The sequence below is a fragment of the Episyrphus balteatus genome, chromosome 1 (assembly GCF_945859705.1).
Source record: "Episyrphus balteatus chromosome 1, idEpiBalt1.1, whole genome shotgun sequence".
In the NCBI taxonomy this organism is placed as follows: Eukaryota; Metazoa; Arthropoda; class Insecta; order Diptera; family Syrphidae; genus Episyrphus; species Episyrphus balteatus.
The window spans coordinates 161,151,877-161,179,427 of NC_079134.1; the positions used below are offsets into that span (position 1 = coordinate 161,151,877).

Consider the following 27,551-nt stretch of genomic DNA (forward strand, 5'->3'; position numbering starts at 1 on the left):
AAAAAAAAAAGTTGATATATTGTATAAATGTAATTTTTAAGTTGAGCCATAAATTTTGATAAGCTTGAACTTAACAGTGATTAATTATTCTGTTTTGTTTAGCTTCTGTTTGCTATTATTCTTAAATAACAAAGAAAGATATAGATATGCATTAAAAGTGGCACCTGTAGAGGTTAAGTGTTATTGAAAAGCTCATTATGATAAAAATATATATATTAATCAAAGTCAATTTATTGATTATGGAATATGCATATTTATTGCACAATTGTACCAAATTCAATCGTATTCCAGGTCCTTGAAAGTTAATTTTTTTTTTTCTGAAATTAATGTTTAGTGCTCAACTAACGCTGCCAAAAAATTATGCAACATTTGTATGCCAAGAGTTTTGATAGAATAAATCTGTCAAGAATGCTTATTCGTAAAAATGTAATAATTTTTCGAAATTTATTCTAACCAATTAGCTTAGTCAAATTGTAACTGAAGTGGAAAGCCTTGATGTAATTGTTTTAACTTTACCTTTTGTGCCTAAAACTAATCTGAAGAAATTAGGTACTCATAAATTCCAAAAAAAAACGTGTTTTTTCTTTGGCGATGCTTGAAAAGTGATTTTATTTTACAAAGACTTTTAAGGATAAATACATTTTTGTGTACGACTTCTGGTCTCCGCTCTAAAGCCCGTCGAAAAAACCATAGAATCAGAACTTCTAACAGAAAAAATAAAATGCACGTACTTGTTCTTATAGTGAAAGTAACTCTAATGTTAAAAATTTTTACTGAACATTTTTTATTAGGAAAAATTTTGAATTTGATATTTTTAAAGAATTAAAGGTGTAAACAAAATAAAATCTGTTTTTATAATTAATTAAATACTGTTTTAAATGATATTTTACACAGAACCAAGTACAATTTTTATAAAATGAATGTTTTAACGTTTCTGTATAAAAATTTAGGTCGAAATCTGCTTTGTCGTTAACGAGAAATTCATAAATTAAACGTTCTTTGGCAGGTACCGTTAATAACAGTACAAAAAATATTTTTTTCATTTCCAAAGAAAACTTTTATGTGTTAAACTACACACAAAAATTTTAATCAAAATCGTTAGAGCGGTTTTTGAAAAAAATTACCTTTCCTATTTTCCTTATATGACAGGTAGGTACCGTTAGTTTTAGTCTTTTTTGGCTTTTTCCATCTTCGTAATGTCATGTAAAACTGTTATCTCGAGTAGGATTTGTTTTACGAATCCTAAACTTACCCTATAGAAAAATGTAAGTAAGATGTAAAAAGTTTTTAATTTTATCTTTTTTTTATTTTGAATCTGGCATCCCTATGTATCTATTGGCCTACACTTTTACCGACTATTTACCTTGCTATAGTAACAAGTTTGAGCAACTTATTCGTACGGCAACATTTAACGGCACGAAAATGAAATACAAGAATATAAATTTCTATTCATAGAAAAAGAAAAATTAAGATGTTAATTTGATAAAAATTACATTTAATATTTATGTATGTTCAAATGGACAATAAAAGAAAAGCCTCACCTTAAAATCATCTAAATTTAATCTTATCATCTTTTTAACTTGCAAGTTTATTGTGTATTTGCTACTGCACATTAATTTATATAAAATTATTGGTATTTAGCACGATTTTATTACGTAGTAATTTTTAAAATAATTGCTGTTTTTGTTGGTTGTCTTGTTTTCTTAAGAAGATTAATTAATCAATTGTGTTAACTATGAGAAGCCAAATGCTAAAAGAACAAGTTTTTTTCTTTCTTTTAATTTAATTTATGTCTATAATTCCCAAAAAAAAATTTTTTTGTATTTATAAAATTATTGATTATTATTTTGATTGTTTTGCTAAAATATGATAATTGTGTGGTAAAACGAAACACCTGCCAAAAAAAGAAAAGAAGTAGGTAATAATTATAAAACTTGTTTTTAATGATTTATTTCGGTTGTGGTTCTTCAAAAAACAAAAAAAAAAAATTAAGAAGTTAACAAGATAAAAAACAAAACTTCAGATCCGTCAAAATGGGTTTCCCAAAATTTGATGTCGTTGCAATTTTGAATCGGCACCAAAAGTTTGACGTACATTGAAATTGTTTTCAAAAAAATAAAAAAAAATATTTCAAAAACTTGATTTAATGCTAATTGAATTAGATGCCCTCCTTAGGCTTTAACTTTGTTTTAAGAAACGAAACATTGCTCAAAATATAAAATTAAATTCCTGTATTATTGCGTGTAACTAAATGCATTTATTTATTTGCCACTTTACAACAGAAATACAAAAAAAAACTAAATCCTTTAGCTTTAATTGATAAAAATCTCACATATGAATTAATTTATTCCCCGAAAGGTGTGGGTGAACAACACGCAAATTTCAGTATAGCATTAGAAATTACTAAACAAACATTTCTTTAAGTCAGCTTTCAGTAATAATTTCGCAGCTGATGAAATATGAATTATAATTTCTTTCTCACGGCATAAAAATGTACCTTTTCCTTACCTATTGAGTGTTAAACTATTGTTTCTTAACAATAGAAATTAAATAATAATAATTCAAAAATTGTTAATTAATAATATTCACATGGGTTATTATTATTACGTTAAATCTTAGAACGTAATCCGATTAAATTATTATCCATAGATTCAAAATTTTTTAAAAAAGTATCTTTTACAATTTTTTTTTTTTTTTGCACTTGACAAAACATTTTAAAACGATAAAATTTGTTTTAATGTAACTTCAAGTATATAGCTACCTAAAAATTAAAAAAGTTGTAGGATCGAAAATAGGTTTCGATAAATTCGTTCTATTGTACTTTAAAATAAACTTGTAGAATTCAGAACGGAAGTACTCTTTATGGGATTGGTGAATTTTGTATCTTTATTACCTGTCATTACAATTGACTACAACTTTGCGTGCATGTTTGCAAAGAGGCCATTTGGCTTTTCATATAAACATACATCAGTTCATCATGCTTTTGTCATTAATATTGAGGGCTTAATAGAGCCATTGTGAATCAGTAGGTTCGTTTTAAAGCTTAGTTTTTTTGGTTTATGGTCTCCTCCCCTTTGACCCTTTTTAAATTAAAAATTATTAAATTATATACAAATTATCCCAAATGAGTACGAATTGTTATCTGGTCTATAAAAAAATAGTTTTATTATTAAAATATGCTCGAACTATTTATTTTCAATTTTCTTTATAGAGAAAAAAGAGAAAAATGGTTGTTAATTGGCTAAATACATGTACACTCGGTTAACGTTAGTTGATTTGATTTTATAAGTACATATAGTAGATTATCAAGATTTTAAAATTATTCCGACGCTTGAATGTATAAACAACAATTATTAAGATAAACTGTCTTATTTAAAAATTCCAACACCTTAGACTTAAGATGTACCTACTCATATAGTTGTCGAATTGGCGTAGGTTTAAGTCCGAAAGTTTAATTGGTTTAGATACATATATTTATGGTCAGTGGATTAATCTACTGAATGTTTTTTTAACAAGCAGCTTCATTAATCTATAAAGTACGAGAAATCTGAAAGGTGGCTGTCAATAGTTTAGCTGGTAGAGAAAACATGAACTATAATATTTATATTTTACCCGCATTTACCTTCTGCTTTCTTATCGTTCTTCCCATCTTTAATAAATATATTTCAAATTTGTTCTTAAGTTTTTGACTGAAAATACATACATACATATGTATGTATTTTTTCTGAATAATATTTTGAGATGTCAAGAAAAACTTAAATAAATTTTATAAGTAGTACAGTTCAGTCTAAAGTAATATTTATTATCAACACTTGTAATAATTTAGTACATTGCTCCAGTGTCGAACACTTCCAAATTTTGAAGTTGTGCATGAAACGAAGTGGCTGAAGCCACGACACAGTGGCTTAACTTTATACAAACTCTATAAGCAGATCTTTACTATAAAATTCGTATTTATAAAGAATTCTAAAGGCGACACTGCCGCACACTGGTAAAAAGGGACTTTTTAGGTGGACATTACTCATAAACTGCATTAAAATTGTAAATTATCTACTACAAGTGCTGAGTATATGTTTATTAACTGTAGAGGATTATTTTCTGCAGATTTTAAATTATTAGCTAGTTTCTACATTTCACATTTACTCGAAATAGAATTGAAACATGTGTTTGAAAATTATCTTATTGATTTTATTTATTTTTGAAGTTATAACTAATAAAAAAAAACTATTGCTGCCAGTAAACTCTTTACTTTACTTCTGCTTCGATATCAGCTGAAATAGTTTCGAATAGTTTTCGATAAAAAATTAACAAAATTGATCGAAAAATCTATTTTAATCGGATTTTCTTTTTTCATTTAATTTTAATTGATTTCTGACACCTATTGTGCACACAATCCAACTTCAACTGGGTTTCGATTTTTATCATTAACCATAAAATATATGTAGGTACCTATATTTCTTAATAGATAAAAAAAATATTAAATTGGTTAAAAATTGACGAATCTGTAGTTTTATTTTCAATGTCGAAGTAAAGTCAAAATCGTGCTTTTTGAAATCATTTTGAATGCTTGAAAGCAATATTGATTTGAGAAAAATTAGGTTATATACCAAAAGTTATGTATTTCTAATTCGTCTTAATAATTATGATCAAAACTACATATTTTTGAATAACCTAAATCCATTTGAGCTCATGCGCCGTTACTTGTGTCACTAAAATTTAAATCACACTCATGGGGAACCACAGCATAAAACTGGTCTGAATTTTTTTTTCTTCTTTGGGCTTAAAAGTCATATAACCCATTTCTCAAAAAACTGAAAAGTTCTCATTATCAAAACTTTTAAAAATAATCTGTTCATTCACATAGTTGCGAACATCAAAATCCTTTTCTTGAGCGGTTTGTTCTCTCCAGATTTTAATTAAATCATTCCGTAAAAATTAAATTTTCAACGAAAATTTCCAATATAGCACGCTTATGGTTGTGTATGGCTTCAAATATTACCGTTGTGTAATCTATATGAATTACTCGTCCGGACAACGAAAACCGGAAGGTGGGCAAAGGTGGGCAAAAAAAGTTACAGAACTTCAAAAATTGTATAGACTCTTAATTCTATCAAATGGTTCTCCAGTGTATATTGGGTATTGTTAACGAAAAATTCTTTAAGTATTGCATATACACATATAGTGCTGACAACTGTTGACAATTCTCAAAAAAAATAAACTCGGTTGAAAACAAACAGAGCTAAAACACGTAATCTTAAAAAAAATTGCATTATGTGCAAAGTCCTGGAATCATCTTTTGCTTTGAAAAGACTGCTCTGTTAAGCTGGAGAAATTTTCTCAAATGAAATAAATTGAGTGGTTTCATAGTTGTCAATCATTCCTTATAACTGTGAAAAGTCCATTTTTTCTCTTAATTACATTCAAATTTCAGCCAAATGTCCACCTAGATGGATCATTTTTACCACTGTGTGCCGGCGACATTGTTTAACATATTGTTTTCTTGCGATAAAATCAAACTTAAGAAAAAGTGGGCTTGCAATTCAATCTGTGTGTCTGTCTCTATCTTTAACCTACACACGGTGGTCCTGAAAACGCGGCAGGTTTTATAAAAATGGATCCCAAAAGTAATGATGCAGATTTGTTCGAAATGATCTCAGGATTCCAAATTTGTAAATTTCAAAATCGTACCTGATCCCTTTTTTTGAGTTACAGGCATTATACATTTGACTTAGAATGGGGCAAAAAAAATTAAACAAAAAACAAAAGCACATTATAATGTCCTAAACCTTTTTGCAAAGCTAAAATATACTCCTTGAATTTGGTGTTTATTTTAAGTTGATTGAGTAAATAGTTTTGGAGAAATTTAATTTTAAATTTATTATTTAAAAAAAAATATTTTTTTTTTCTTTTAGTTTATTTTATTCATTTGTTTTTAATAAAGGGTACATTTTTTTACACAAATCAACGCTCTCATTGATTTTAAGTCAAAAACAAAAAACCGCATGTTTAAAAGTATCTTAGTTCTTAAGATTTAAGGAAAAATGTATCTTTTCTCCAAATTTGTTTAGCTATTTTTAAATTTTTTTTCAAATAAAAAAAGAATTAGCCTCAAATATATTGGAAAAAAAGGTCACTGTAACACGCTGCTGATCAGGACGTCTTCTTTTTTTTTTTAAATTAATGAGAAAGGTCATTATGGATTCATGGAAAATGGCTCTTACGATGAAAATCGAGAAACGGTTTTGTGGTCCCTGAGGACCTTAGCTGTAATGAAATCTATGTTATGTGGGATATTTTTCTGATATACGTAATATATAACTCTTACATTTCAAAAATAGTCCTGAAATATTCAGAACGTTATTAAAATAATTTAAAAAAAAAATTAAAAAAAAAAATACAAAATTAAAAAAATGGCAAAAAAAAACATTTAAAAAAAACACCAAAAATTAACAAAAAAAACCTCAAAAAAGGAGCCAAATTACCACTACGTTCTTGGGGTTGATTCTGAGTCACACTAAGGGCGGTTTTCTTCACTATTGCTCAACTTGAAGCAAACTCGAGAGTTGGCGAACTTGAGAGTTGACATCAACTCGGAGGTTGAAACAAAAGTTGAACATTTGTTTTCTTCACTTTTTTTTCTCAACTTCCAGTTTGTAAAATATCCCTGGAATATTTGTGACAGTTTATACTAATACTGTCAGTTTCAAATTCCTAAAAAACAATCGAGTATGTCATTTTAAATTGTTGTTCTGTATTTCTTGTGCAATTTTTTTTATCAAAATGTCAAATTCATTTTAGGAATAAATTTAAATGCATTTTGCTTTGCTTTTTTTCTGCAAAAATGAATTTCAAAGGAATAATTTTTTTTGTGTAAAAGTGTGTGTGTATGAGTGTATGTGCGCGCAAGAGCGATGTTGTCTGGATGTAAAAAAAAATCGATGCAAAATGTGTATGAAAATTCTTTAATGAATAATAATATTCTGCGATTGGAAAATGTGTTTCCATAAGTTTAATTCTCAATTTGTCTATGAAAACAGAAATAAAAAAGTTTTTGCCACGATTTAGCATCAAAAAAATATGACATTTCACAGAAAACTCTCAGGTTTGCTCCCTCACCTTCTACTATTTTCGGAAGTTGATCAAACCAGAAGTTGACCAACTCGAGAGTTGAGAATCTAAAGTTGAAACTGTCAACTTTGAGTGAAGAAAAACAAAATCACAAGTTGAGAATAAAAATCCTCAAGTTGACTTCAACTTTTAGTGAAGAAAACGGCTCTAAGTGTGATTAGAACTTACAAATCTGTTGATTAAATAACCATTATACAATTTTTTGCTTAGGAACAAATAAAACAAATATAAAAGTGCCTATCTTTTTTTTCCATTTTTGAAAAACTAGAATAGTTTTTTACATTTATTTTTAAGGATTTGACTAAGAACTAAATAGAACAGTCAATTTTGAAAAAAAAACTTGCTACAAGGTTCAAATTAAACAAAAATAAACTTAAATACAAAAAATTATTTTCTTTTTTAAATTTTTACTTTGATATTAAATTTCTCAAAAACTATTTACTCAATTAACTTCAAATAAACATCAAATTCAAGGAGTATATTTTAGCTTTCCAAAAAGGTATATGACATTATAATGTGCTTTTGTTTTTTGTTTAATTTTTTTTCCCCGTTCTAAGTGAAATATATATATATATGAATAATGCCTGTAACTCAAAAAAGGGATCAGGTACGATTTTGGAATTTACAAATTTGGAATCCTGAGATCATTTCGAACAAATCTGCATCATTACTTTTTGGGATCCATTTTTATAAAACCTACCGCGTTTTCAAGACCACCGTGTACAAGGTGGGCAATTAAGTAATCTGCTTCAGATTTGGTATGTTTTGGTGATTCCCAGAGGTGAAATGTAATTTTTTAATGGTACCTGCGATATGATAAAATAATAAAAGCTTATTTTTTCTCAAAAACTAGAGCCGTTTTGATTAAAAAAAATTGTGTAATGCCGCAAATATGATTAAATTTTTAAAATAATAAAAATATTTTTTTTAACTATTATTATTTTTTAGACCAAAAATTTGAAAGTGTAGGTATATAAAAATACCATTTTTTATAAAAATTTTGTTCTTAAAATTCTTTCTTGTAAAAGATACTGTATTTTAAATTCAAAACCGTTTAAAAATATATTTTTTAGTTTCAAAACAAATTTCCTAAACGTGCGAAAAACCGAATTACAAACATGCAAGAACTACATTCTAGTAACGATTTTTTTTTTCTGTAACAACATCATCATATAATAAAACGGCAAACACTTATTTTGTGGTACAAAATACCCAGCCCACAAAAACGGAAGGGGTATAAATTATATACCGAACGATAGGAAATTTTATCTAGATGTGCAGAATGTATACTTTATTTATTTTTTTTTTTACTGAAATAGATAAAAACAATAAATTAAAATTGAGGAAAAAAACAAAAACAAATGTGCTGAACCACGCCCTTTCCCTTCTGGAAGTGGAAACTTCTAAAAGCAAAGACGAGAACCTTCGAAGACATTCTCGAATTTTGAATAAAATTAAGTGTTGCATATTCTTAGTAGTAAATAAAGTGATTTATATAGTGTGTTTATTTGAGCATAAATAAAAGTTACAATTGGCACTCGAATTTTGAGTGCGGGGTCGGCTAGTTTATTTTATTTTGTTCTAGTGATATCATTCGACTTAAAGTATAAAACTTATGTTAATTAGACGTGCGTTCTGTTTCTTTTTTATAATACGTATCCCATTGTTTTTCTGTTAGCTTTAAAAAGTTTAAATTATCGTAAATATAAAAAAAAAATAAAAACAAAAACAAAATGTTTTACTTTTTTTATGACGCAAAAACAACCAAACTATCGAGTTTACAAACAAAAACAAAAATCTATGAGTATTTAAAATATATTTTATTCAAGCTTGAATTATATTATTTATCTAAGAATGATTTGTGTAGACATTATACATACAAACGTAGATTGGATTGAATGCATTGCGGAAGACATTTTGAGAAGGTCAAGCTAGTATATGCCAGCTACAGTTAAAGTTTAATTTAATCTTCACGAACCTGATAAATTAAAAAATGTCTGTGTTCTTTTTATTCTGCTTTTAAGTATTATTTTTCATTTTCATTAATTTATTCATAAAAATAAAAAAAATAAGACAAACAAAAATTGACTAAAAAAAATCAATTTGACGATACACACACCAAATTAGCCTTTTTAATCACCTGAAAGAATCACCTAGTTCTAAGCTTGGATTAATTTAAATTTTCAATGTTTGACATTTTTATTGATCATTTTAATCGGTTATCGATTAAAATTGATGTCAGCTTCTCCATATTATAATCATGTGCCAATTAAATATTCAAAACGAATATACACACAATTTTAATGCATCTCTTTCACTAGGTGAAGGCAAATGAAATAAACAAATCGGCTTATGCTGTTTATTGTTATTTTGCTATTTTTTTTTTCTTTATTTTACGAATAAAAAAGCTAATAAGTATGCATAAATAGTAAATAAATTTGTATTTTATAAATTAAGTTCCTTGAAACATTTGTTTATAAAACTGATTTAGATAAAATTTAAATTGACATAGCATACAAAACTATAATGCACGAGTTCGCTGGAGATGAGGCTTTGTTTTCCGATAATTAAAAAAAATTGAAAATCAACATTTAAATTCATAGATATCTTATAATAGCTGCATTGCTTTGGGAATATTTATCTGCTGCTAAGTACTTAAAGCTGCTTTGAAGTACTTTTTCAGTAGACCAAAAGTAGTTCAAAGTAATTTTAAAGGTGCAGGGTCATAAGTACACGGGCCAAAAGTCTACGGGCCAAAAGTCCATAATGGACTACTGACTCACTTGGGTGGGTTATAAGTCCACAAATCAATTATGGACTTACAACCCACTCAAGGGTGTCAGAAACAGACAAAAAAGTGAGCCAGAACTCCATAATGTCGAAAAAGATGTGGAATGTGCTTAAAGAATATTAATTTGTAAATTGTAATTATTTTTCAACAATATTTGTAAATTGATTTTTTAATTTTTTTTTATAATTTTTTTTTTTTTTTTGAAAATTTTATGTTATGTTTATGTTAACTGACTCGAGTTTTGTTTGTAAAGCTTATTGAAGTAATTTTCGAAAACTCGCACAAAGCAAAGAAGAACAAAATTTTGTTCAAAAGACGAATAAAAATTCGCGCGAACTTTTATTTTCACACCTCAAAATTGGTTCTCCCGTGGGCAAATTTTTTTTCCGCTTCGCGTTTGGCTTCTGCAATTTAAAAAGATTCTCATGTGAGCAAATTTTTTTCCTCTTCGCGTTTACCGAGTTATAACATAAACATCTTTGGTGTGCGGTATTATCATACAATTGGCAAAACGGGATTTTTTCATTTAATGTTTTCAATGTTTATTCAAATGTTTTAAAAAGCTTTTGAATAATTGTATATTTATAAATGTTGAAAATTGAAGTAAAACTAATTTTTGAAAGTTGGTCTCATTTCACTTGGACTAATTTCATGACACCAATTGAACATTTAATGAAGAAACTTTCGAAAATTGACGATTGTTCCAGTTTTGAATACTCATTAAAGTAATTTTCTAAAATTCACTCGAATTTAAAAGATATTTGATCACTTTTTTTTATAAATGTTTTGGAGAGATATTGCGCAAAAAAAATTAGAATATGAGAACTCAGCCGCATAATGAATTTTTGCTTTCTAAATTTGTTATACATTTTTAATCGATGGGCCAAAAGTCCAAAGGAATTTTGTGTGAACTTTTGACCCACTTGGGTGGGTTGTAAGTCCATAATTGATTTATGGAGTTATGACCCACACAAGTGAGCCAATAGTCCATTATGGACTTTTGGCCTGTGGACTTTCGACCCTGCACCAATTTTAAATACTAAGCAGTAGAAAATGTTAATATCAAATCATTTTAATTTATAATCATTTTTCAATTGACGATCAAATAAACGATAATTATGTCAAAAAAAATTTTAAAAAATTGTATGAATCTAGTAGATAGATAGATGTTGGAATGTGAAACACAGAACTTTTTTAATTTCAATTTCATTTGCAAAAAAATGCACGACTGGCTCCAACTAACTTGCTGTTATCAGTTACATTGTTAAGATTTATTATGTAAATATTCATAAAAGAATAATTTAAATTTAATAATATACAAAAAAAAACTCTAAAAACTAAATAAAACGTCTTTATTAATAAATTTTACGAAAACATCTCTTTTAAAAGGTTTTGATTTCTAAACGAAGAATGCTATTTGATTTACATCATAATAGGGAATTTTTAGAAAAAAAAAAACTATTTGAAAGTTTTTAAAAGATATCAAATCTTTTTTGGGCAATTTCATTAAAGGAATTGTTTTTTTTTTCTGTTATACATAGATGGCTTATAATAAAAATTATTTTTAAAATTTACACTTAGCTAATTTGTATAAAAAAAATTTTGATAATTTGAAAACTTGAAAAAATAGTATAATATTCTACCTTTAAAAAATTTAACTGTTCTTGAATAAAAATTTGTGTTATTTAGTTTAAGCCTTTCAAAATAATTAAAAATCACTTCTGCTCTCTAGATATAATGCTGAAAAATAAAATATACATTTTACTTAATTTTCTAAGTTTCAAAATAGAAAATCACCTAATTAGACTATGAATAAATTAGTAACTATCTAGTTTTGTGTATATTTTAGCAAAAAAAAATAATAAACAAACATTCTAATCTATGTTTTACTTTACCCTCCGTGAATGATTTTAATTCGATTTTAAACAAGTTCTAAAGACCATGAATCGATTTTGTTTGATAAAGGGTCCATTAGAATTAGCTATGCTAAAGATTAGTTGACTGTGTGAAGATGTTATTATTTGATTAAGACTAATAGAAACATGGGAGACATCTCAGCAGTTCATTATTTTTATTAGTAAATTAATACAATTTAAGAAGAAGATAAATCAAATGAATTTCCGTGATAATATTTCAACTTTTCCTTTTTTTTAAGTTGTTGTGACACCCAAGATTACAATTCAAGAACAAAGGTTGTTTTTGAATTTTGTCAAATCAATCATTTATCTTAGAACCAATGTCAAAGTGGATAAATAGTTAGTTGGACTATTAGTAAACAAAGTCCAAAGTTTTAACAGTACCAAATCAATTAAGTCCTTTACTCCTCTTCAAGTGTCACAGTAATTTAGTAACTCACTTGAGTTTTCTAGAAGAGCCATAAACGAACAACTTCCTCATATTTTCTCGAACATGTTTTTATTTTTTGAATTCATAGCTCGATTAACACAATTAAATTAAACCAAAATTGGCCAAAAGCCTCTTATAACTGGTTTGGAATATATAATATAGATTTTGTTTAAGAGAGTCGACCTTGTTATGAATTTGCGTGGAAATACAAAATTCCACCTGTCAAGTGTTGATTTTTTTATTTCTTCTGACTTTGTGATTGTTGATAGCCACTTGAGTGGTTTACTCAATTTTTGCCAAAATTTACTTATTTCTGATCAAATAAATGATTTTATTTTTGGCAAAAAAATAAATAAAAACCAAAAAAAAAAAACTGGAGGTCTTTTTTTAAGTGTACACAAACACTTTGGACTATTGCACTACAAATGGCGTATTATTGCAAAATTTACTGCAAAACCATTGAACTCCGGAAGCTTTAGAGAGACACGAATTTGAGTACGTACTAATGTTTGCCCTGAGGGTGACTCAATTGGAATATTAAATTATTTATTGAATACCAAGAAATGGTTATGGTTGGACGACCGAACACGACGCCGAAGAAGAAGAAGTAAAAGTTATTGACTTTGGTATTTATGCTTGGAATGACAAAAAATGTACCAGGTATTTTATGGCAAACAAAAAAAATATTTTTTTGGTTTTTGAGGGTATTTGGCGCAAATCGAGAAAAGATCCAAAGTCAACAATAACAAAAGGCAGTTTCGTTTTTTGTTTTGAATATTTTGCATAAGAAAAATAACTTTGGGATGAGTTTACATTGCAAGAATTGGCTTTGAAAGAAAAAAAAAAAAATTATGCACAAAATATTTGCTTAAGAGGTGCCCTAATAACTTTTACGTGCGTAGTTTTAAATTTGTTTTGTAAATATTACTATCCATTCATTTTTTTAACCCATTCTTCTGATCGTCATTTTAAAAGTAAAAAGACTTTTATCAGAGTCATTAGGATCATTTTTTTACAAAAACAAAAGTTAATCTTGGTGATTTTACCTTCTTTGAACTTTTTTAAATCCTTCCAAAAAAGAAATTTTTTTACTTGATAAGGCAATAAATTATTTTATTAATACCCTTCTCTTACAAAAGGTATCATTTTCAATAGTTAAGCTATTTAATTGATGATGATAGGTAATTAAGCACCAAGCTTTTTTTTTATATAGGGAAGTCATAAGGCAAAACATATCCTCCGGCTTTGCAAAAATATATCTGATTTTTTTCATACGAAAAAGATACAAAAATTTCAAACTGACAAATTGATTATGATTGCAAGTTCAGATTTTTGTAAAGTAATTCCTCATTAAGATTTTAGAAGATGATAAATCGACAAGATTTTAAACATAATAATTGAGTGAAGAAAACATTAATGTTACCTAATAACCTAATTTGCATATAATTGGCCAAAACAAAAATAATTCAATCTTGAAAATTGAATTTAGCTATAAATTAAAATATCAATAATAACTGTAAAATAATAATATAACAATATGACAAGGAAATACAATTTTGCCAAAACGAAATATGTTTTTTATTTTACTATAAACACTTCGGGTAAGGTCGTCTCAAATTTAACACGTGTTTGGGAGTTATTAAGATGTTTTCTATTTATATAAAAGATTTATTTGTTTACATGACATAAGATGAAATATATTTTTTGTTTTAAAATGAAAAGGAATTTTATTTGTTGTTTGATATAAATATATAACACACTTATCATTGAATCGTGTTTTTATTATTTAACATGATCTTAAGAACACGAGTTTGAAAATATGATCTTGAACAAGGTCAAAGATTTAAAAATCATAAAAGGGTCATATGAAGTTATTTCAAACAGTATAGGAAATTAAATAATGTGAAAAAAACTAGTACCCCAGTTATCTACGGTTAAAAGTCACAAATTTTAACTTTTCGGATTTTGATATTCAGTTTCATTAGATTCCAAAAACATTAATTAACTCTTTCCTAACAAAAACTCATATGGGTTTTGTTCAGAACCCGGAAAAAAAAATAGCAAAACCCCGAAATTTTATAAGCCCGAAATCTTAAAAAAATCCCAAAAACCCAGAACATCTAAAATCCCGAAAACATTCTGCACAAGTCTAAGGGCTAATTTGTCCACACTCGATTATCTCTTAATCAAGGATTTTTCTTGAAATTATCCATTGTTAAATGATAGCCGAGTGTGAACAAACTGACCCTTAACTTAATTAAAGTTCGATATTATAATACTTGTTGGAAGAGAACTTTGCTTTTCCTTCAGCTTTTTTTTTTTTTTTATTTCTAACATAACGATAAAAATTAAAATTCAATTCTATTAAGAGCCGATTTTTCCATCTTCTAATAAACAGTCAGTTAACTGTTCGACGAATAAATTTATCAGGCTTATAAACAATCGGATAACAACATTGAATTTTTCAATCAAAAATAATTTATTCTACAGAATAACAAAAAAAAAAATTGTCAAATTCAATAATATTCAAAACTAAACGTCTTTTTTATTTATAATTGTTTTTGTTTTCTTGTGTTCCTCTGTATTCTTTGTCAAAATTATTTCAAAGCAGCTTTGACAATTGACACAGTATTTTTATTGATATTATTCCTTAGAATAATTTTTATTCGTCTCTGAAAGAAGCAGATAGTTTTATTCATAGGAATAAGCTATATCTGCCTGTTGAAAAAATGATTTTTTCTCTATCAGGAGAATAAGTACCTACTAACTGACTGTTTAACTGACTGTTGAAAAATTGGCCCTAATTCTATTTGAATCGCGTGTCTTAAAACCAAGTAAGGTATAATAATGAACCTTCCTCAATGTTTTGAATACAATGTAAGTATTAAAACTTAATAACCATTTATATTAAAACTATCATTATGTAGTTTTTCTAACGTCACAAAACTAAATAATACATTCACACACTTTTTTCATACAGAACAAACATAGGGTGACACAGAAAATTTATATTTTAAAATATCCATTATTAGAAAAATAAATTGCACGACTGGGGTCGCACGTACTTGCTCTTATGGTAAAAGTTAGTCTAATTTTAAAGCTTTTTATTCATAAAAATAAAGGAAAATTTAAAATTTGATATTTTCACGGAATTTCATAAGTGGTGAAAAAAAAAATAAAATCTGATTTTATAAATAATTAAATACCGTTTTATATGATCTTTTACAAAAAAATAAGTATGCCATTTTATTTCTTGTATAAAAAGGAATTTTCAGAACAAAATTTTCGAAAATCGTTAGAGCGGTTTTTTTAAAAAATAATTTTTTATATATAAAAATTTTCTAACATTTATCAAAAAAAAACTTGGTATGCCATTTCGAAGAAATAATTAATTTACACCTAAAAACGGAATTTCAAAATTTTTCACCGACCCGTTTTCAAAAAATTCAATTTTCAAAAAAAAATTTTGAAATATTTTTAAAAAATCCAAAAATGTGTTTTTTTGAAGAATTAAAATTTTTTTTTAAAAATAATTGCTTAAAGTTTTCTGTTTAAAAATTTTGGTCGAAATCTGTTTTGTAGTTTACGAGAAATTCATAAATCAAAAAAACGGTTCTATGGCAGGTACAGTTAATAACTGTAGAAAAAATATTTTTTTTATTTCCAAAGAAAGATTCTATGGCTTTACTACACACAAAAAATTTAATCAAAATCGTTAGAGCCGTTTTTGAAAAAAATTAACTTTTGTATTTCCGTTACATGACAGGTACCGTTAGTTTTGGTCCTAAAAAAAAAAATCAATTTCTCCTCTAGGGAATCACCAAAAACTGTTAACTACCAAGTTTGAAGAAAATAGCTCCAGTAGTTTAGGCTGTAGCTCGAGGTTCTTACAGACAGACAGACAGAATTGCTGGACCCACTTTTTTGGCATTCTCCATCATCGTAATGTCATGTAAAATTGTTATCTCGAGTTCGATTTTTTTTACGAATCCTAAACTTGCCCTATAGTACCTATATCGCAAGTAAAAAATGGAAGTCAAAGGGGTGAAATTTTTTATTTTTGAGCGTAACTCTTATTGGTTTATCTTATTTATTTAAATAACTCATAAAGTGTGCAAGAAAATAATTAATTACTATTTCAAATTTATAGCTTTTAATTAATTTATTCAATTTTATTACAGAATACATTTTATAATATCAGCAAACACCCTGCACTAAGTTACCTACAAATAGGAACCTACATGTAACTTAATTTAAACTGTTAAATAAATTACCGGCCGGAAAATGTTGTTTATATAGTTTTCTCTCAGCAGTGGAAAGTTTAGATTTATTTCACAAAATGCTCTCATGCTTATATCAACCAGTTAAACCAGAAACCTGTACCTACACAAATTCTGGATTTTAAGTAGACGTACTCGTACGAAGTTGCACTTTTATAGCTTCCTAGATGTCTATTCGATTTTAAATTTATTACCCCATCAAAACATCGTAGATTTGAATAGAAGATATGGGTAAATAGATTCTATTTTGACAACTTTAACGACTCTTCTAAAATATTTTTAATACTAAGCATTATGGAAATGCAGGTGTTCATTGATTGTGCATGTGCACCTTAAAGTTGCATCAATTAATCTCATTTTTATCTCATAGCCTAACAAGAAACCTTTTTAAAGAAGAAAAGAATAATAAATGCGACATTGCTAGCATCAATCTAATGAAAGTTGTGAAACATGCGAACCTCATTATAAATCTAACAACGCAACATCTTTTGAAAAGCCATAAGATATTCAGTATTCAGACACCTGATAGGAACATGCAACACAGTATGATTGCAACATGTCTGTCTAAATTCTCATTCCAAATAATTTGCATCTATGTTCATGAATCTGTGCGGTGTGTAAAATTGGCACGAATAAAATGTCAACGGTATTAATTAAAAATAAAAATCTGCAAACTATCTATTTCTACTTCACCAGCATTCTGAATCTGTATAGACCGCCTTAACACATAACGACCATGACATGTGGCTTTTGTTCTAATTAAAGTAGACTGAAAACAGTGGGACATGAACATATTTTTTGTGCTGTAATTTGTTTATACCAGTCACCAATTTTTTTTCGACAAGAGAAGCTTTTTCTGCCAATTGGTATAAGAACTGGTCTAATGCCAACATATCTTAAATAAGAACTACCTTCTTGATATTTTGACTTTAATCACAAAATCCAACCATAAAGTCGTCTAATTTATTCGAATGATAAAGTTGTTTGCATTAGACCAGTTTATACCAATCCTTAATATAAAACACTAGTTTTGTATTTTACTTCTAAACAAACTAAATTGAATTCAAAATTCCCTTTATTAGTAGTTTTATTCTGTATACCAATCATCATCACTAACTGGTATAAAATATTGTTGTTTAGCCCTCTTTTATAATAACATTTCAAAGGGCTAGAAATAAACTAAAAAACAAACTACTAAATCCCCAAGTAGTAAAACAGCGTTTCAAACAATCTAAAGTTAAATGGTATAGACCAAGCTATGCACCACAAAAACTTTCTTCAGAATAATTTATACCAATTAGAGATTATGGTTTTATTTATGCATATATCGCTATCTAAAAAGCTTATTTCACGATAATTCCTTATTGGTATAAATAATTCTAGTTCTAGTTTGTTTTTTACACTGTTAACCCTCATTGGTATAAATTAGTCTAAGGTGAGTTTTTGTGGAGCATAGCTTGGTTTGTACCATTTAACTCTATATTATTTGAGACGCAGTTTAACTACTTGGAGATCGTAATTATTTTTTTTTTATTAGTTTATTCCTCTCTTTGCAATGGCACTCCCACTGTTGGTCTGGTGCTGGTAATTTTATCTGAAACTCTGCATAATTTTGCAGTTTTGTTGAAAGTTGAATAAGATCGATGCAAAGAGATATTTTCTAAGTGATCTTGTTAGCTTGCGTGCCACTTCGCTGAGAGGTATTTGAAAAATGTGGTTCTATTCAACTCTATTTCTCTTTTTTTGTGGTAATTATGTTATTATTGGTGAATAACCTTTTGAAGTTGATGGAGACACCACTTTGCTTTAACCACGCGAATGGTCGTGGGGTGGATACCCCAATTAGATGGTTAGTTGTCAATGCATATTTATTTTTAAATGTTTTCATTTTATGTTCATGTCAAAGCTAAATAATGAAGGTTGTCGCAAGTCATTTAGCAGAGTCGAACTCTGTGATTATATTCTTAAGAGATATGCCTACTTTTCAATAGATTGGTGTCATTACTTTAAATTACTAGCAAAACCAAGTGGTCTGTGTAATATAACAGCTGATCAATGTCAACCATTTTATTGAAAAACTATTTTATAGTGGTATAGTATCTTGTTTTGTATGGTCAGTTTTTTTTTTGGTTTGAAATGAAGCACACACTCATGACCTTGTGCGTTGATTTTGTTTCCACGAATGGAAAAACTTGATTTTAATTATGATTTAACATAATATTTGTTATTCTTTTTTTTTTACTCAAATTTCTTTGAAAGCTTGTCTATTTTTTCGTTTAGTGAAGAGCTACCAAAATTGAAAATAACATAGCGCGAAACCTGATTTGTGTTAAACTGTAAATTAGTTTTGGATAATTATTACTTTTATTTTTTTAACTTTTTTTAATTACTTCCTATTATTTTGTTTTAAACGACAAAACCATGTAAAGTTAAATTAATTAAGAACTTAAAACTTGTTATTTTTGGCAGTCATTGAATAAAGATGTTACAAATAATTTTTAATTATTTAATTGAGCCTACAAAGAAACATTTAACTTAACAAGTAGATTTTTCAGCATGATGGACTAATGGCAATTTTGATTTTAAGTTTATTGTACTAAACTTGTTGTGTAGTAAGCATTTTTTTTAAATTTTCATAAGAAAATGGTTTTGATCTATAAAACGAAATATATCATTTGATATTAATTATAAAAAGTATAACATTGTTTTAGCCATTAATTTCTTATTTATAAAATTTTCAAGGTCTAAAAATTATAAAAAGTTTTTTTGTGTCATATACTTGAATTTTAAACGTTTTACATATATATTCAAAGAAACTATTAAACAAAATTTTGTTCTATTTTTTAAATGTTTGTAACATAGTTTTGATAGTTGGAATTTTTGAACTTCAATCAAAATATGGAATATATACCTTTTTTTAAAATATATTTAAATGACTTCGGATAGGTAAAAAAAATCTATGACGCCACGTTTTTGAGACATAAGACGTTCAAGATGAGTTTTTACTTTCGAAACGTTTCGTCATAGACTTTGACTCCAGATCTTAACTTAGAATTTCAAAACTTCGAAAACTGTAGCAACAATATATGTAACACAAAGTAAAAAAATGGTAAGAGAAATATCAAAATTGTGCTAATTAAAAAATCATAAAATAGAGGTTAATAGCCTAGTAAGGTTTACTAAATTTGTACTTTTTGACTTTGTTTTCAATATTTTTGATTTTTTTTTGGCATTAAAAACAAAAACAGTTAAACCTAAATCCAAGATCTAACACCTTTTTTATATGAACTAAGCCAAATTTCTAACGCTTATTCTTTCCCCTTATTCTGTCCGCTATTATTGAGCCACAATTTTGAAAACGAAAAACAAAGTTAGCAGGTTTTTCGTATTCTCCAATATTCTTCAATTTACCTAGGCTTTTCATCAAGAAATGGCCTAGAAACAGGGGCGTACACACTATTGAGGCAAGCGGGGTAGTGAAATAATCTCAATATGCAAGTTGACAAGTGATAACAAAATTATGAAAGCTTCTGCATGTGTATACTAGGGTGGTCCTTATTTTACTCTTTTGCTAAAATTGAGTGCGACGCCCTCAAAATCAAATCCAAAAAATGATTAAAATATAACCTATTTTTTTTTTCATATTTTTATTTTTAACCCTTCCTGGCCCTATTTTGATAAGAAGTTACTAGAGCAGGGGCGATATTCTGTGCCCAGTGTTGGGTAAATGGTGGATGTTTGATCATTCGTACCGTATGAAAGTATAAAAGTAAAGAGGGCGCCACTATTTTTTTGATGAGGCTATAAACTGTCATTTCTTTCCTTTAGAAGCAAATGATGAAATATCGAAAAAAAAAAAAAAACTTCTTGGAATAAAAATTTGAAAAAATTGGTGCATTTTTTTCCGAAATTGGAACTAATCTTGGGGGCGTCGCCACTTTTTGTTTGCCTTAGGACCACCCTAGTGTGAACAGTAGCACACAAAACTTATAGGTACAGACCGTGCAATAATGGCCCAATGAACGTCGTAAGTTTCTGAACACGAGTTTTCAACGTAACATTGTCAAAAATGTTAATGTTAAAAAATAGCCGAATTTTGTATTTTATTTTTGGCAAAAATGTTCTTTCACGGTCTTAATGCTTACCTACGTATAAAATTTCCAATAATTGGAGTAAAAAATCATTTCTGTCATTTCTGTAGGACTAATGGTTTCCATAATATTGCTATTCAAATTTTATCAGTTTCGTCGTAATTGATTCAATGCTGGTTTTAGTACAAGTACCCAGTCAGTTGTGAATTTTGTTCAAATTTTGTAAATGCACAAAAGTGCACTAGGACATTTTACAAAAAAAAAAGTGGAGAAAAAAGAAAACAAAAATAGAGCCAAAACAACGTTAGAAAACAATGCTACACTGAAAGAATTTGCTATGAACTCCTTAGATCAAATCAAACGTAAATCCAAATTCTACTACTCCACTGTTGTACTATTGTTTGCAAACATTATTATTTAATGGAATGCATTTTTGTATACCTTACAAAAATCTTTTTCGGGTGCATTTTTTGCAATCGATTTCAATATTTGCATAGACTTCTATCTTATTTTTTATACTGACTGAAAACTGGTTCCTCGAAGGGGTTATTTAAAATTTAAAATAAGGCGAATACATTGTTTTTTCCATGGCATCGTTGATTTTTTGGTCAGAAAATATTATTTTATCACGGATTCGTGAAATGGTGCGTTGTCACGGTGCAAAGTCCAAGAGTTATCTTTACACAATTTGTTATCTTTTTTTTACTGATTTTCTACGCCATTCATCACATATTACTCACATAATACCTTTGATTGTATTCGATTTTTAGGTGATTTTTTTTTTTTTGGTCAAGTGGAAGCCGCCATTCTTAATATATAGTTTTGTAGCAACATTCACGGAATTGAATTATTGAAGGAAAATATCAGGCCTTTCGGAACTACTCGTATCGGTTAAAATGGACAAATTTTCATTAAAACAAAACAAAATGAACCAAACGCTTAGCTATGTTGTAAACATTTCATCAAATTGGAGTTCTAAACATGAGTCTAGTTTTAATCAAGGTGATATAAAATAGTAACCAACATAATTATATTTTAGTTTGAATAAATTTAAATAATTTTGTCGTAATAACCACTTACAGTCATTTCTTTAAGAACGATTATATCGACCTTACACTTGCTGCATATTTAACTTTTTGCCCTAGTTTTATGATGGATTCCAATAAACCAAAAACTGGTATTTAAGCTAATACCTTCGCTTCACTAATAAGATCAATTTTTAAATTATTATTTTTCTTGAATTTAAAATATAAAACCAAAGACCAAGAAAATAACAAGATAAAATTATTTAAATTATCATTAGTGGGCATATATGATTGAGGCCATTTTAAAACCACACATTCACCAGCTATTAAACACATTCAACACTTTAGTCTGACGCCACACGATAAAATTCAACAAAATTCACACAAAATCTCCAAAAAAATAAATTCAACGAAAATCTTTTAAATACATATGTATCTAAAAACAATAATTTTATATACAAATTCAAAGTCTTAAAGATAAAGACTCAACCGTCACTCTCAAACTTTGACCTTGAAATTCTGATGATGATGATGATGATGATGTGAATTCAAAACATATATCGCAACATTCGCACTGAGTTTTTTTTTTCCAAAAAAAAAAAATCAAAAAAAAACAACAACAACAAACAAACTGGCCGACTGGCATGTGTTGCCGCCACCGGCATTTAAAGCATACAAAATGCAGTCCACATCTTGCAGCCAAACATGTAAATCAAGGTAGACTTAATCGATTTTTGATATAAAGTGTGAATAGAGGTGTTAGTTTGGCTGAGGTATTGCAGCCAAGTTAATGGACAGAGATTTTAATGACTTCAAATCCTTACATTCCTAAAAGGATATGTAATAAAATTTTAGATTTAACTTAGGGTATTTATTGCTATTTCAATAAATAATAAAAAAAAAAAAAACGTGGCTTTATGGTCCAGTGCCTTCTTTCCAAGCCGGTAAGCTAGAACGACATTATTTATTGTAAAATTAAGGTAAACAAACTGCGACGGTAGTTATTAGCAACAGTGTCTGTTAAAACTATTTATATTAAAAAAAAAAAAAAAAAACAATTTTGAAGAAATTGATATTTAAAAAAAAAATTCTTACACAGAGAAAAATATGACCCGCTAAAAACTAACAGATTGCCATATTGTTTTACCGTCCATACATTTCATAAGGAAATCTTATTAAAATCAACGATTAATAAGGTTTTTTTAAGGAGATTTCTTATTATTTTTATAGAGAAAATCTTATTAAAATTTGACTGAAAAGCTGATTTTTTTTTGCAACTTAGCACTAGAACAAAAATCGCGATCAATATTTTCATGGCAGGTTGGTTCAGGTGGTAAGGTGGGCGACTAATGATTTGAAGTCTCCAGTTCGATTCCCAGCCTGGTCATCGTTTTTTTTATTTTTTTGCAGATTTTAAAACAATAAGGAAAACCCGATTGTTTTAATAAGGTTTCCTTCTTGGATGAAAACCATAGAGAAATCTTATTGTTTTTGTTCTATTTTATGTGGTCTATTTTTCTCTGTATACAAATAAATATTATGCAAAAATAAGCATCATTTTTTCTCAAAAATTCTCAAATGTCATTTAAATTTGTTGATATGCATAGCTTAATAGTTATAATCACATTTTGATATTTATTATTAAAAATAGATGTTTTTGTCCTTGATAAACAAAAAAAAAAAATAAAAAACAAAAAATGACGTTAAAGGTCATTTTGGTCTAGACACAATTAATAAACTTCAAAATATAAAGAAAACAAACCGTTTTAAGCTGAAAGAGTATGACAAAAAAAAAGACGTCACAAAGAATTTGATCGGATTGTTAGATTGGTGTTTTCTGATGAATAACATACATTTTTATTGAATGCTTGAATTAACATAATTCGTGGAAAGAATAATGCTTCATCACACTATATACTATAACAATAAATTTTCAATGAAACAAAATTAAAATCCATTGATATAAGTAAGAAAAGAATAAAAATGTGACCGCGGAATGGATAAGCCTTCTGAATAGTGATTGGCACTTTTGTTCTGTTTTCGGATGGATGCGTTTTGGGTAGGGTTCAATAGAAAATGTTGTACTTGTTTCTGGTTGAAGATAATGAGTATTACTCAGCTACTTTAAATAAAGTTTAGTCGATTAATACCTACATATTTAACAATCTCCTCAAAGATGGATTATTCTTTTGGGTACGCGAGTTTTCTAAACAATAGTTTAAAGCTTAGCTTCGGATACTTTTTGCAAGTGTTGGTAATCTAATAGACGAAGTATTACTTTCTTAAAATTTTAAACTTAAAATTAAATTTAAAAGAAAAAAAACAATAATCATATTTTTATATTAAAAAAAAAAAAAAACAAACAAATTAAACTGGATCTTGACACGTTTCTGATGTCAAATATTTATCTGGCATTACCGCTTTAAGATTTAAAAAAAATCACAAAATTTGTATATTGGGAATATCCAATGCATCATCATTCATCAATCATATGGTAGATTTTTTAAAAATTCCAACCGAATTTAAAACTGTTAATTTAAATAATTCTACGTCTTAAATAAAAATATATACCGGATATAAAATTCACCAGTTATAAAAAATGTGATAAGTCAACTTTAACTCGATTCATATCCAAAAATAAATTCTTCTCATTGGCGATAATTAAATACAAAAAAATCATTGGCGTCAAAAAGATTTATTATTAATTTTTGGAAATGTACTGAAAAATTTGGATTTGCAATTTTTTTTTTTGATTTTTTATATGGTTGATGCATAATTTCGATGTATGAAATAAAAATTTTAACTTACATTAATGCGCCATTTACACTATCGGCAACCGGATAGTAATTTGTCACACGATTGTCAATTGGTCTTGTCATATTACTAGCAATGAATGAGCAGGTTCATTGTTAAGGCATTATTTAAAAAAAAATAGCAAAGAATTTGTAACAAAAAAAATGACAAATTCTGTTTAAAAATACTCCCAAGTTGTCACGTGGTCAATATCGGTGTGAAATTTTGAGATGACAACACAATAATGTCTAAATCTTAATTAGATTCGTTTTTGGTTACAATTGGTGTATGTGTAACATTTTTTAAAACATTTTTTATTGATTTTAAAAAACTTTATTTTGGTAGAAAAATAATTCTTTTAGTAGAAAAATAATGAAAACTAATAGATTTCCTGTGAGTATTAGTACGACGACGTAGTGGTAGGTTGAAATTTTGCATTTGAAGTGGCAGTGTAAGATATAATACATAGATGTTCTAAATTTTTAATAGGGAATTATTTATGTATGATTGTCTGGTATCAATGTTTCCTTTAATTAAAAACTTGGCTGTGGGATCGCTAGTTTATTTTCAATTTGAAACTTTTGCAGATAATTAAAATGCAGTTTCACCAACAGATGTCGATCAAAAATTTCCCTCAATCGATTCTACTATAGAAACATGTATACATTTTTAAAACGGTTTTATCTATATTTAAAATATTCAGCCCTATTGTGAGTTTCACGTGACCAAGATTGCACCGGAAAAATTGAATTTCACTTTGCCCCTATTGTAAGTTCACGTGCTTAAAAATCCTGCTATGTACATATTTTAAACTTTTTTTTCATGTAATATGCGAGGTAGTCAATAGTTCTTTTCACAAATTAATTTTGATGAAGAACAAGAAACCACATTAGCTAAAAATGTTAATTCCCGCCAGGGGAAACTCGCAATAGCTTTTTAAATTCCGAGCGAACAAATAAAATTTCGCGTGGAAAAATTTTCACGGAATTTAAATAAAAGATAAAATAAAATATTTTGTACCAAGCTTATTACAACAAAAAGCTTTTTTTTTCAATACAAAAAACATTTCTTTTATCTTTTCTCCAGCCCAGTACTGACATGCATATGTGCCCTTAATTATAAAAGTGGACTAAGTCACTCCTAAAAATGGCCTCAAATCTAGCCTTAAAATAATTATTATTTAAGGGGTAAAGTTTATTTGAAAGTCAAAGACCTCTTTTCGATATTAAAATCTATTTGTGTAACTGATCGTTCGTGCGAATAAAATTGTGATGACTTTTTTTGACTCAGGACAACACGTCTTTGTACACCCCAACTCACGACAGCGCGATTCAACCCATAGCCCGACTCAAGATAACCCGACTCATCGCGACTCGACTCAGGTTGAGTTCTTACCTGAGTCGAGTTGCGATGAGTCGGGCTATCTTGAGTCGGGCTATGAGTTGAATCGGGGTGTCGTGAGTCGGGGTGTACAAAGTCGTGTTGTCCTGAGTCGGGCTCTCTTAACACTTTTTTTTGTAGGTAATATTACACTCAATAAAAGAACAAAATATTTTTCTTGAACTTCGTAACTTAAGAGTTTAAAATCAATAAGCGTGTTTTTTTACTTTTGATTTCTTTTTCCTTTAATAGGTATCTTAAAAACTATTGACCCTAGAAGAAAAGTATGGATTTTTTTTTGTTTTTAGTGGATGATTCAATATCAGCCAGCCAGATTTTTCGACTTCCAGAAAATAAAGAAAATCCGTGCTTGTGTGCTTCAGGAGGCCGAAAGCCAACAGCTGCTGCATTCTTTTACCAGCACCCTGCAGGGATCTGTTTTTGCACCGACCACCCGCCGGCAAAGCAGACTAGCGCAGCGCCACAAAACGGTTAGTTCGAAACTGGGCTCAAAAACAAACTTGTAAGGATAACCATTCCTAGATAAAAACAAGTTGGTAAGCTAATGAACGAGATTAACTTAAACATTTGAAAAGCTACAATTACGTCAGTTTTAAAACGGAAGAAAAAAAAATGATTAAATAAAAAAAAAAAATGTTTTATTTCCGGTTGGATTCGAGAGAAAAAACCTCCAATTTCGTTAAATAATTCAACACACTTTATTTTTTTCATTTATTCAAGATAAGAAATCCACATTCTTCGCAACACCCAACAGAAAGCAAAAAAAAATTGATAAATAAAATTTAAATCATTTCACGTCCTCAGCTTTCAATGAATGAAACAAAAGAACGACAAGTTATAAAACGTACAACAGTCCAGTTGAATTTTAAAACTACAATAATTATTTCGAGTTACTCATTCGGGTGCCATATATGCCATAAAGAGGTCTCATAAACGGTAAAGTAATTTAATTATATTATTTTTTTATTTCAAACTTACATGTGAAAAAGTAACTGACTTCAATATGGTTAGTGTGTGTTGGATCACTTTCTTCTTTCAACAGCAAAAAATATAGACAAAAAAAAAACAAATAAAATTGTTGCAAGAAAATTTCACACAAAATAAATTGTTTATTTAAAACAATTTAATCACGATTTGTTTATTTGTTTGATTAATTAATCAAATTGGCAAAAAATTGGCAAATAACAATTTTTATCATGTACCAGTATCTTATGTCTCACAATCTTGTATATATTTTTTTTTTTTTTTTTTTCTTTAAAATCTTGTTGATCCACAGTAAAAAAACAACAAGAAAAACCAACAAACTTGTTTTAAAACCACGATTTCACTATGTTTGTTTTATTTTTAAAATTAGAAAATCATTTAATAAAATTCAAAAATCATAAAAAATCACTTTCCACACTGACCGATTGATGTCGAAAACAACAAATAAAAAAATATACAAAAATAAAAAAAAACAATTCAAATTCTTCGGCGAGTTTGAGGCTTAATCAAAAAAGAGCGACGATCGTTTACTATATTTTACCACAACCGATGGTGAAATCTGACTGAAAGTTCGTCACACTTGGAAGACGTCTTTATTGGTAATACTTGTAGAGTTGTTGAACAGTAGTGAATGGAATAGTGACCATCAGTGGAATAGTGTTGTAGAGGTTTTTGGAACTAATACTAAGTCTAAGGCTTGAAGCATTTCCAA

At 28.0% G+C, this 27,551-nt stretch overlaps 1 protein-coding gene and 1 long non-coding RNA gene across 4 annotated transcripts in view; one reads left to right on the forward strand and one right to left on the reverse strand.

Annotated features, from left to right (window-relative positions):
* The window catches only part of LOC129907085 (putative uncharacterized protein DDB_G0285119), a 45,037-nt gene extending 17,540 nt beyond the window's left edge, over positions 1-27,497 (reverse strand). The window contains exon 1 of one of the 3 annotated variants that reach the window (XM_055983155.1): positions 26,834-27,495. The gene's annotated coding sequence lies outside the window, so the exon portion shown is untranslated. Of the gene's footprint in view, positions 1-26,833 lie in introns of all 3 variants that reach the window. The other 2 variants (XM_055983136.1, XM_055983145.1) reach the window with 2 other exon arrangements.
* Positions 26,025-27,102, forward strand: LOC129907109 (uncharacterized). The gene is made up of 3 exons (XR_008770964.1): positions 26,025-26,086; positions 26,143-26,391; positions 26,576-27,102. It is a non-coding gene; the product is annotated as an uncharacterized LOC129907109 (long non-coding RNA).
* Positions 27,498-27,551: the final 54 nt, after the last annotated feature.